Source organism: Akebia trifoliata, chromosome 8 (genome assembly GCF_017979445.1).
Source record: "Akebia trifoliata isolate Shusen 1 chromosome 8, ASM1797944v1, whole genome shotgun sequence".
In the NCBI taxonomy this organism is placed as follows: Eukaryota; Viridiplantae; Streptophyta; class Magnoliopsida; order Ranunculales; family Lardizabalaceae; genus Akebia; species Akebia trifoliata.
Genome location: NC_141382.1, coordinates 14,794,081 through 14,806,365, shown reverse-complemented (window position 1 = coordinate 14,806,365; position 12,285 = coordinate 14,794,081). Strand labels below are relative to the sequence as shown.

Sequence of the window (12,285 nt, the reverse complement as noted above, 5' to 3'; positions counted from 1 at the left end):
CTTTAAAACAATTATATTAGCATGGAGCTGGCGTCAACACAGAGTTGGTATCTTTTGATAAAAAAGAATTACATCAGCACGGAGTTGGCATTAACACAGAGTTGGTATCAACACGTAGATGGTAAAATATTTTAAAGAAAAAAAGAACTAAAACAACATGGAGCTGGCATCAACATGGAATTAGAAAACATTTTGAAAAAAAGAGGATTACATCGACATAGAGCCGTCATTGATATGGAGTACGCATAATTTAAAAAGAACGACTACATCAGCATAGAGTTGGCATCACCACGGAACTGACATCAACGCGGAGTTGGTAAAATATTTTGAAAAATGAGATTACACCAGCATGGAGCTGGCATCGACACAAAGTCAGTATAATTTAAAGATAATTACATCAGCACGGAGCTGGTAAAACATTTTGAAAAAGAATTACATCAGCATGAGCTGGCATGAACACAAAGTCGGTATAGCATTTTGTAAAAGTAGATTGTTGCAAATAAGTTGAATTGAAAAAATACCTTTTCTATTAGCTCCCAATCTAATTCTTTAAAATCAAGGCCGGCTAGTCAGATCCCTAGGGAAGAGGTAGCGCACAATGCTTTCGCAAAGGCACTCTTAAATCATCTCGTTTCCTTGAATAGACGTAGTATATTAATCTTGTATCAACAGAGCAAGATCGTTCTTAGGCACTGACTTTGATCAATAAATGCAATTGGGGCCTTTGAATCTTTTTTTGTTTGTATTTTTTGAAGATAATTTTTTGGACAATGAGTGATTTCACTTGGTTTGTTGTCCTTATTAGGTCACCTATGGATCCTAGACTCGGTTCGGGTCGAAATTGGATTGTAGACCTCATTTGGATCGGTTATGGGTCGTAGACATATCCAGATTGTATATGGGCAGATCCGATTCGAAATAGATATGGGTCGTGGACTCGATTTGGATTGAATACGAGTCATGAACCTTACAAGTCATGAACCCTATTTGGATGGGTGCGGATCGTGGACCCGATTTGGATGGATATGGATCGTGGACCCGATTTGGATGGATACGGATCGTGGACTCGATTTGGATTGATATGGGCTATATACCCGATTTGGATGGATACGGGTCGTGGACTCGATTTGGATGGGTACGGGTCATGGACCCAGCTTGAGTAGATACAGGTCGTGGACCCAGATCGAACGGTTATGGGTGGGGCTATAAAATTGGTTTGATTTGAGAAATTCCACATTTTTTTTTGTTTTCTTTTTTTTGAAAACAATTGATGGGAGTCTTGAGGATGTTAGATCCTACTTGTCCTCAGATTTTGGGGCTAACTTGATTGGTCGGAAAACCCCTCATGGTTGGACGAGGTGCCATGGGCCCACTTGAGGCCTAAAGTCTAAAATTTGTTTTGATTCGGCTCATTGAAGAAAATCCCCTTTGCTTAGTTTTCCAAAATTTGTGATATTTTTTTATTATTTCTTTTTTGAAAGTGGTATTGATGTTTAAACAACAAGTGGGAGTTCTCATGAATCTAGTTTGTTCAGGATTCATACTGGTCCGTGTTTGGAGCACGAATAGAACTATCCTTGTCTTATCCGTGTTTTAAGCACGGATGAGACATTAACTGTTCTATCTGTGCTTTAAACACGGGTGAGACATTCCCTATTTTATCCTTGCTTCAAGCATGGATGAGACACATTTCAAGTTATCCGTGTTTCAAGCACAAGGTACATTTCTGGTTATCCGTGTTATGAACACGAACCAGAAAGAAATCCAATTTATAGATTCCACAAAAATTGGTTTCTTGATTTTTGTTTTGAATGCTCCTCACTAGTTCCTGTTTTTCTTTGAATGTAATGCAGTAAGCACATCCTCCCCTTTTACCTAAGGGGCAAAGCAAGGAAATGCAAGAAAAGAAAGAAATTCTAATCTATACAAGGTTGCCTTCGTGGGCTTACAATTTGGACTTTGAGGCCCGACAACAACTTAAACAAATACAACTTTGTTCGGGGGTCGATACATTCTTGGAAACTCGTGTCCTAGCTCATCTAATCGGGCACATGCATGCTGCTAATAGGCGGGTTTATGGTTGCCCGATATTCAAAACTCGATGCATACCAAAGTACACATGTCGTTGGTTGGTGATCAGATTTAATGTATTCATCTACGACACTTGAAATAACAATCTCAAATCGTAGAACTACTAGATATCGGGGCTAGATATATTGAGGGTGTGGTGGCTTATGTAATTGGCTATGCTCACAAGTGCTTGTGCATTTTCATTCATCATTTTGTTTTTTCAATCGACCCCCTTACAAGTATGTAATTAAAGCAAAAGAAAGTAAATATTACAACATGTCCATGCGTGAATAAAAAAAGAACATAAACAACAAACACAAACAATGTTAGCAAACCAAATAAAAATATTTTTTTTTCAACAATGACCGAGTTAACATAAGAATTTTACTCCTAGATGAAGCTACAAGTGCACTTGATGCAGAATCCGAGGGAATTATGCAAGAGTCATTAGACAGGGTCATGGTCAATAGAACTACGGTTGTTGTTGCTCACCGTTTGAGTACAGTTAGGAACGCTGATATGATTGCCGTCATTCATCAAGGGAAGATTGTTGAAAAAGGTATACAATCTTACACAATTTCATAGCATCCTATTTCAAGCACTGATGCATGGTTTAAAATATCTGAATGTATAGGTTGAGTCAGATACGAAAAATTGATCCCAAAACGTTTAATGTTTCAGAAATGCATTGGGTATACCAGAATGTATCGGTCAATACCATATCGATTTTTCATTAACCGAAACATTCAATTGACTCGACATTTTATATGCTCACTGTAGGTGCATCTCTATTATATGCTCACTATGGTCCTTTTGGGGATTGAAATGGCGTAGCTTCAGCCAACCCAAAAAACTATGGCATAAAGCTTCGATGATGATGAAATGGCCTAGCATTTATTTATTTATTTTTCATGAGAAAAAAAAATCTATTAATGAGTTATATATTTTGTGTCAATTGATCAGGTTCACACTCAGAGCTTCTTGAGGATCCTGATGGAGCATACTGCCAGCTTATACACTTACAAGAAATAAACCGAAATTTAGACCAAACCATAAATAATGAAGATAGACCAGATGTTTTGGTGGAGTTGGGCAGGAAGTCAAGCCAACGGATGTCCTTCATTCTATCCATAAGTCAGGGATCATTTGGAGTCGAAAATAGTAGCCGCCACTTGTTCTCAGTCATTCGATGTACCTACGAGACTTAACATCCTCGAAACTTCAGCAACAGAATTTGACACTACAACCCCACCACCAACAGAAAGGGCAGCGGAAGTTCCACTTTACCACCTTGCCTATCTCAACAAGCCAGAGATCCCCTTTATATCACTTGGTGTTGTATCTGCCATGATCAATGGAGTTATATTTCCAGTATTCGGTATACTTCTTTCGGGTGTCATTAAAACACTCTATGAGCCACCAAGTCAACTTCAGAAGGATTCAAGGTTTTGGGGATTGATGTTTGTCATCCTTGGGGTGGCAACATTCGTGGCATCCCCGGCGAGAACGTATTTCTTTTCTGTGGCTGGTTGTGCATTAATAAAACGGGTCCGGTCGATGTGCTTCACAAAGGTGGTTCACATGGAGGTCAGTTGGTTTGATGAGCCTGCACACTCTAGTGGTGCAATCGGTGCGAGCACTACGTTATATTTTACAAAAAACGACGGGCCAAAGCCATCGTGTTTTAAGAAAAATGACGGCTCCCGCCGTCGCAAGAGCAGTTGTAAATAACGATGTCGTTTTTAGTGAACGACGGTTGGCACGTGTCAACAAAGTGTTGAAAAAAACGACGGTCATGATCTTTCAAAAAACAACGACAGCCCAAACCCGTCATTTTTTTTGTCGAATTTAAATTTAATTAGTAGATATAAACGACGGCTTAAAGCCGTCATTTTTTTGTCAAACTTTTTTTTTTATTTAACCATCATTGTTTGTCATTTTTTATATTTTTCACTTAAAAAGAAAATGACAATTTTCATTGGACAAAAAATTGAAATCTAACAAAATAAATAAATACACCAAAAAAACAAATGTTTACATTTTTCAAATGGAAACGAGTTTCCTTCAAATTTTACATGTGCAATCATAATCCAACATGCCCTGTTTTCATGGTGGCGATTTTAATCTACATCCCAATATTTAAAATAATTTCTCAAAAAATATCTTCTACCAGCTTCACTTCACTTCACTTGTAGAAATCAAAACCAACATCTGTCTTTCTCGGTCCTTGGAAGAATGACGTAGCGATTCTTAAGGAGAACATACATTTCTACTTCTTGCGACATATTGCCGAAATCTGTGGTTGAAAAATTAAAAAACATTGTCAAGTAATTATGCAAGAAAGATAAATATACCAAATTACAAAATAAAAGAGTTCTCATAACTATCATTGTCAAACATTTTATTATTTTATTATAATTTTTTAACAATGACTAAACTAAATCGGCCTAGTGAGCATTGGAAAGAGAGACCTTGTGAATTCAATATAAGGTAAATGTGAAATTACTAAGAAATTAGAATTGAATTTCTAGTACACCAAGTAACACAGATTGAATTATAGTTACCATTTACGTGAGCTAAAAGTACAATTCTGTTCACTACAATAAAATATCAGAACATTTATCTATGAACTTTGAAGAAAGAAAGAATGAATTAGAATTTAAAAAAATAGTTATCTAAAAATGCGATAAAAAGGAACCAAGTAGAAATATAAAAAAACTATATCAAAATCAAATCACACGTAAAAGAAGTTAATAACTCAAACAACTTACATTGCCATCACCAATGGCACATGAGCCACCAATGACTATACAAGATTGGGCTTTGGCACAAATGTAACAAGCATGTCAATATGATGGCGATCATTACTGAAAAAACAAAAGTTCTACATATTCTCTATTAAATACTTGATTCGGGAATGATAATCAAGTATAAAGTGATTTCATGCAATTATATACACGATGTGACATGAATTTAGCTCTGAGTTGCAGCAATAAGCTATTTGGTAAGCAGCAATTATATTGTCATAGTACCTATTTGGTAAGCAGCAACTTTCATCTTTTCAGCTCGTAAGTTCTTGCTAAGAAGAAATCTTTGCATTTCTCCATTACTTTTGAGTTGGAACTCGTATGACTCTCGCCTCCCTTATTAAAACTACATTCCAGCAAATTCAATTCTTTTCAAAATACATATAACTGTAAGATTCTCTCTCACACATATGCATGATGAATGGAGAAAAGGAAAAACATTAAGTTCAATTCTTATGCTTCTATTAGCAATGGGCCACCAAGATAATGGCAAAAATTGCATCATGCCCACTACTACAGTCCCATGACTAGAGAAATCAATATTAATAAAGCAAAGCTCGATACAAGAGATTAAGCCCAATTGGACCACATGATCAGCTAACATGCTTTGCTTTGGTTCAACTAACTCAAGTAGTTTCAGGCACGTTATCCACAAGGCATGGAGAGGGTTAAATAGATAACATATTATTTAAAGATGAGCAACACATGGTAAGCACTAAGTTGCAGAGCACAACGAACCTGGATGTTCCCAACCTTGGTGATGAGCCCAATTTGAATTTCCCAATGTCTACAAGAATTTATAAATAAAATAGATTAGTTGACCAGCAAACAAGTAACGAAAATAACTATTTCCAAATCACATTGTAAGGCGATGGAAACTGTCACTGAATGATGTAGGTTGACATGGAAAGTCCTAGGCAAAGAATGGAAAAGATAAGACAGGTATAGGCCAAGATTCAAAACCTTATAGTATTAATCCCAAAATATATTTGAAATTGTGCATAGAATTCTAGTAATACTTTGAAGAAAATGCACCCAAACTGCCCTTGCCTCCAAGCAATGAAGAATATGATCCGTTGAAATTTATAAAAAAAAAAAATCTACTCTTTTTGAAATTTTCCTAGATGCAATGACACAACAGAATTCATTTTTCCATGACCATTTTCCCTTCCAAAATGTTTTCGCTACAACCAACCATACAGACTTGAGTGTTATTCTTATACAAAACTCATTTTTCCTCATAACAGATTTCCATCGTGATACACATAATTACAATAAGATCAAGAGAATAAAAGCCCAATCAAGATAAAGGTTCGTTATGTCTGTGTATCTATCTGTTAAGGTGCAAGTGTTCAATATCTCTACAAATAATCAACTGTTAGTAGTTTCTTTAACAAGTGCAAATAATGAAACTGGATGACTTTGGCTAAATTTCTCTCCATTGCTTCTTGCCTTACGTTTATATCTAATGTTTAATAGGTTGATATTCTTGTGCAACCTTCACCAAGAAATCTCATTTTACTTCAAAGAAGATACGAAAAATGTGTGACCGTAAGGACTAATCTCATCCCAAAAGACAGGATACTTCATAGTGGATGGGGTGGCAAGAGAATTCACATTGGACATCTCACCTAATAGTTTCCAAAGACTGGAATGACTTGCCGAGTGGCCAAGTTTTAGAACCATAAATACCATGATAAAGGGTTAATAAACCTGATTCAACAAGAATCTGATCTGATGTTTATCAGATCAGTTACGGTTTTGATCCAATCCTTGTTGGATTAGTCTCAAATTGACCCCCATCTCAAATTTACAAGAATGAGGTGTTCAATCCAGATTTACAGCAACAAATTAAAGCTGTAGCACATTTGTAAACAAAGGCACTGATTTTGAATGAAAAGTTAAGGGAAACTTGGTAAAATATTTCAAATCTCTATAAAGCTACTAAAAGAGCCAAATTACAAAAGCTTTGATGAACCCAATATGAACTGTTTTAAAGTCAAAGAAAGTTTTAAGATACGTTATGAGGTCTTTGGACCTTAATTTGATAATCTAATTGTTAATAGCTAAGATCCATAAATCTGTTTATGTTGTTGGACTCTTGTCTTGTGCACACATACACACCCACAAACACACAAAGCATTGAGTTTCGATATGAAAAGAAACTATTATATTCCAGCAAGTTTCAATGACGCTATTGTGACCATTACAGGTGCATGGGATCAAACAGGGATCAAACAAACACATGACAAAATAACTTCTACAGACTTGTGAAGTGTCCAATAAATATATTCATGTGAACTCATGCATGATCTTTCAACAGTTACAGACATCTGGATCTGCCAAGCCTGTAGTATCACTAATATCGTCTTAAACATCCCTGAAAATATTGAATTTCAATATTGATTTTCTCAAATCAGCTTTCAATAACAGGTTAAATCATGAACCTCTATGGTTGAACTAGTCCAAGAAACTGTAACCATAACCTGAGCTCTCACAGTAAGTATATTACCCTTTATTGAAATATTGAATTTCAATAAAGAAGGTCCCACCAAGGTACCTTATTTATTGACCCTTTCGATTTTCCCAAACTATCTTTGGTACTGATCTTTCCTAGAACTTACCTTGATGTTGGCATACATCAATGGAAATAAAATGTGGGAAAGATAAAAGGACAGCAAAATAGATGCTCACCATTCATGTAAATTGAATTATTGAGACTTCAAATTTAAGAGATCCAAGAGAAATGTTAAAAAAAAAAAACATTATCTATATTATAAGCATTTAATATCTGATGAAAAACAGTTATGTTTACATCATTTCTCAATAACACTAGCTCAATCCTTAACCATAACCTGAGCTCTCACAATAAGTGGATACAAAGAAATAAATAATGGGAGATTGTTCACTATATAAACTAAAAAAATCAGTGAGCATCGTTAAAATCATACCTAGCTTGATTTCGTAAGTCTGAAATCAGTGAGAATAAAATCAGAACTTTGAGATCTGTGAATAAAATCAGTGAGGATAAAATCAGATAGAGATCATTTCCAAATGGATGTAGAAAACATTATGCCTGAGAGAGAGAGAGAGAGCATTACCGCACGAACCTCGCCTGGATTCGTAAGTCCGAAACTCAAAATCGTGAGAGAAGAAATCGAAATCGGATATTTTCTTTAGAGATTTAAAACAATAGGGTTTTTTTAGGGGAAGAAGATACAAACGAGAGAAGAAATCGAAAATAGGATTTATTCTTTAGAGATTTAAAACTCTAGGGAGTTATAGAGGAAAAAGACACAGAGAAGAAAGGAAGAAGATACAGAGAAGAAAGGAAGAAGAAGTTGAATATGGGATTTGGTAAAGTTGGTGCGGCAATAGTGATAATCACATTTTATTAACGCCACACCAATCGGTGTAACATTAGTAAACTTTGGTGTGGCAATAGTGATTCTTTTACTAATTAAATGACAGATTAAAGTAGTTGTTAATAAACGATTATTATTATCGTCATTAAGTGTTAAACAATTGGTGAAAGTCGTCATATATAAACGACGGCTTTAGTCCGTCATTTTTTCCACACTATTTAGTCGTTTTTAACTGTTTGTGACGTAGTGGAGGCTCTCTGCAGATGCAGCAACTGTCCGTGGTCTGGTTGGTGATGCACTTGCTTTGCTTGTTCTGAACACGGCAACAGCAGTAGCTGGTTTGGTTATCGCATTCGTAGTAAACTAGCAATTGGCTCTCATCGTTGTTGTTTTGCTGCCCATGATTGGATTTAATGGATATGTTCAAGTTAAGTTCATGAAAGGTTTCGGTGCAGATGCAAAGGTTCAGTCTAAAACCCAGAACACCAAAAATTTCTCTTATTGAAAAAATATCTTTGAAAGTTGGTATCTTCCGATGAACCAAAATCTTTTTTACGTATTTTCAGTTTTGTTCATTTAAGCTCTCCGTATTAATATCTGACGATAACCTATATATAAAGTATTGTAGAAAAACTCCATTAGATTGATCAAGATTGATAAACTACGAAGATTAAAAGCAGAGAAAACAAAACTCTAGAGATTTACGTGGTTCAGCAATATTACCTACGTCCATGGGCTGCAATAATAGTTCTTTATTGATGACAATTGCGAAAATACAATATAAATTTACGGTTTCTGAACATGAAATACGTATGGTGTCCTAGGGCAAAACATGCACTTTCTAAAGATGAAAATGCCCCCCAAGTTGTATGGATGCCCAAGCAAAGCAAATCCTGGCCCCCTTTAGGGTCCAGTGTTGGGGGGAACGCTCAAGATACACCCAAAAAATAAGCGAAGTTAGGGATATACACCAACATAAATTTCAGTGGTGTTCAAATAATCTATATTTTATTAGATTGTGAACAAGGTTAACATTCAAATGGTTGCAGATGATGTATGAGGAAGCAAGTCAAGTTGCGAATGACGCGGTAGAGAGTATATGGACAATTGCTTCCTTCCGCGCTGAACATAAGGGGATGCAATTATACATAAAGAAGTGTGAAGGCCCAATGAAGACAGGTATAAGGCAGGAGTTGATTAGTGGGGTTGGTTTCGGGCTCTCTTTTTTCTTGCTTTTTTGTGTCTATGCTACCAGTTTCTATGCTGGAGCTCGACCTGTTGACAACGGCAAAACAACATTTTCCAAGGTTTTAAGCGTATGTATTCCTTCACAAATATTTCTTAGTCTATAGTCGTTTGACATGTAAGTTGGTTCCTGATTCTATTGTCGTTAATATGTTGTTTCTCTGCTGTTTCACAGGTTTTCTTTGCTCTAACCATGGCAGCAATTGGAATATCTCAATCAAGCTCCTTTGCACCAGATTCCAGTAAAGCCAAGGCTTCAACTGCTTCAATATTTGGGATTCTTGACCAGAAGTAAAAGATAGACCCAAGTGATGACTCTGGAACGACGTTAGACAATGTTGAAGGGAAGATTGAGCTTCGTCATGTCAGTTTTAAGTACCCGACAAGGCCAGACATTCAGATATTCTGGGACTTATGCTTGTCCATTCATTCCGGCAAGGTAACTCTTGATAGCTATTCTATTATGTCCAACACACAAAAAACTGTTTTTTTTTTTAATTGTTACAAAATCTTATGGTTTGGATCCCATCTGTTAGACGGTTGCTCTTGTTGGAGAGAGTGGGAGCGGCAAGGCAACAATGATCTCATTGTTGCAGAGATTTTACGACCCTGATTCAGTCACATTACACTAGATGGCATCGAAATTCAGAAGCTTCAGTTGAGGTGGTTGAGGCTACAAATGGGTTTGGTGAGTCAAGAACCCGTGTTTTTTATCAACACAATCCGAGCCAACATTGCATATGGAAAGGAAGGACAGGCGACAGAAGCAGAGATCATTGCTGCATCAGAGCTTGCAAATGCACACAAGTTCATTAGTTGGTTACAACAGGTTAGAACACACGTCCATATCAAATTTAAATCATTTTTACCTCTTAGGACATAGTACTATTAAATGCAATAGTGTTAATTTGTTAATCTATCTTCTAAAAGTTGGATTAAAAAAAAAAAACAATGCAGGGTTACGATACAATAGTTGGACAGTGAAGAATCCAATTATCAGGTGGACAGAAGCAACGAGTGGCCATAGCACATGCCATAGTGAAAGGACCAAAGATATCATTGTTAGACGAGGCGACTAGCGCACTTGATGTGGAATCCGAACGTGTGGTTCAAGATGCTTTAGACAGGGTGATGGTGAACCGAACCACAATTGTGGTGGCTCATAGTTTATCTACAATTAAGAACGCAGATTTAATCACAGTGGTTAAAAATGGGGTTATTGCCGAGAAAGGAAAGCATGACACTCTACTAAATATCAAGGATGGAATTTATGCTTCCCTTGTAGCACTTCACATGAGTGCTTCGTCCTAGTAATTTTCTCTATTGTTCTCATATTTTTTTCGTGTTAGATTTTTGTGTGTTCTTCATGTTAACCTTTTTTTTGGTCTGGAAGTTGGATTCAATGTAATGTTCTACGGAAGAATGAGAAAAGAAAGAAAATAGGTTCTTTTTTTTTCCCTTCTTTGTAACATGGTTGCTCAATGAATCACACTCTTTTAACAATGTTAGCGTCGGGGAAGAACATGAAAATTGCTCCCCAGCACATAAAGTACTATAGCAGTTATTGTCCACTCTAATAGAGAAACAAAAGTAATATAAATTTTTTGATGAATCTACCTGCAGGATACAATAGAGTCCAATTCGTCATGAATGTTCGTTCTTCAAAAACATTAAATTATGAAAAGAACTGTCCCATAAGTTTTTTATATAAAAAAATGCCACAAGCAAATATTAGAAAATATCATAATATTACTAGAATAAAAGTGGGTTGTTTTTAAATTCGTAGTAGGTGTGTATCTTAAATCTACATTTTAGTATTTTTTATAGACAATTATCCGACACTGGCGTCTCTTTCTTGAATTAGACAATTTTTTGGCCTACGATACTCCATCCATTTTTTTTTCACAAAGCAAGCCAAATGAAAACAATGGAAAGGTGCTTATGCACACATCATCAGCTCAATTGTCTCCCCAACAAACAATCATTAGAACAAAATTAGTTCGGCAGAGAATCCACATAAGACCCCAAATGGACCCCCAAGTCATCTTACTGAAAATTTTCAATTTTAGGTACTTAGTGCTGAGGGTATTGAAGTTTAGCTGAAAATTAATTCCTCCCAAGTCCTACCTACCAAAATAGTATGAAAGTTGATGATATGCATCAATTGATTATAACATTATCTTAAGAATGATTTCTAATCGTTGGATTTAAATTCTTTTTCAAGATATTATATCTAGTGGATACATGTTATCAAACAAGATGATTTTTTGTGTGTAGGTTCATCAAGGGATGGACCACCTATCCATATGGTCAACGGATCCCCAAAAACTCCATTTGGCTTAAAACGAGGTGCCTCTTGACCTTCGGTAGGAATGGAATCCAGGAGTTTCCTCTCTATCACAATTGAGATCCGAGAATTTCCTCTCTATCTTTATCGGTGAACTATGTGATGTAAAGGTAGCTGTGAAAAGTGTAGAGATGTCTTAGAGAACCATATGTTTGCCTGATAAGCTTAAATGAAAATGACGAGTCAATGATTATTAACTGTCTACTAGTAGTTGAACGTATTAACACTACATGAAAAAACCTATACCTTATGGTCATAGTTAATGGCCAACCTGAGCTGAATAAATGATCACTCTAGTGTGGTAAATACAGTGATCGACCACAAAATCAACAACTAACGATGAGGTTCCACATCAATGAAGTTTGTAACATATTCAAATCCTGACTGGGAGGTATCCAATCATGGTTCTCATCGCTCTTAACAAACACACTACCACTACTTGTATTTAAAC

At 36.1% G+C, this 12,285-nt stretch overlaps 1 long non-coding RNA gene and 1 pseudogene across 1 annotated transcript; one reads left to right on the top strand and one right to left on the bottom strand.

Annotated features, from left to right (window-relative positions):
• LOC147396244 (ABC transporter B family member 4-like) overlaps positions 1 to 10,798 on the top strand; it is a 28,074-nt pseudogene extending 17,276 nt beyond the window's left edge.
• LOC147396245 (uncharacterized) lies at positions 4,255 to 8,388 on the bottom strand. The gene is made up of 6 exons (XR_015180419.1): positions 7,979 to 8,388; positions 7,829 to 7,883; positions 5,616 to 5,664; positions 5,103 to 5,245; positions 4,842 to 4,937; positions 4,255 to 4,366 (listed from the first exon to the last, which is right to left on the bottom strand). It is a non-coding gene; the product is annotated as an uncharacterized LOC147396245 (long non-coding RNA).
• Positions 10,799 to 12,285: the final 1,487 nt, after the last annotated feature.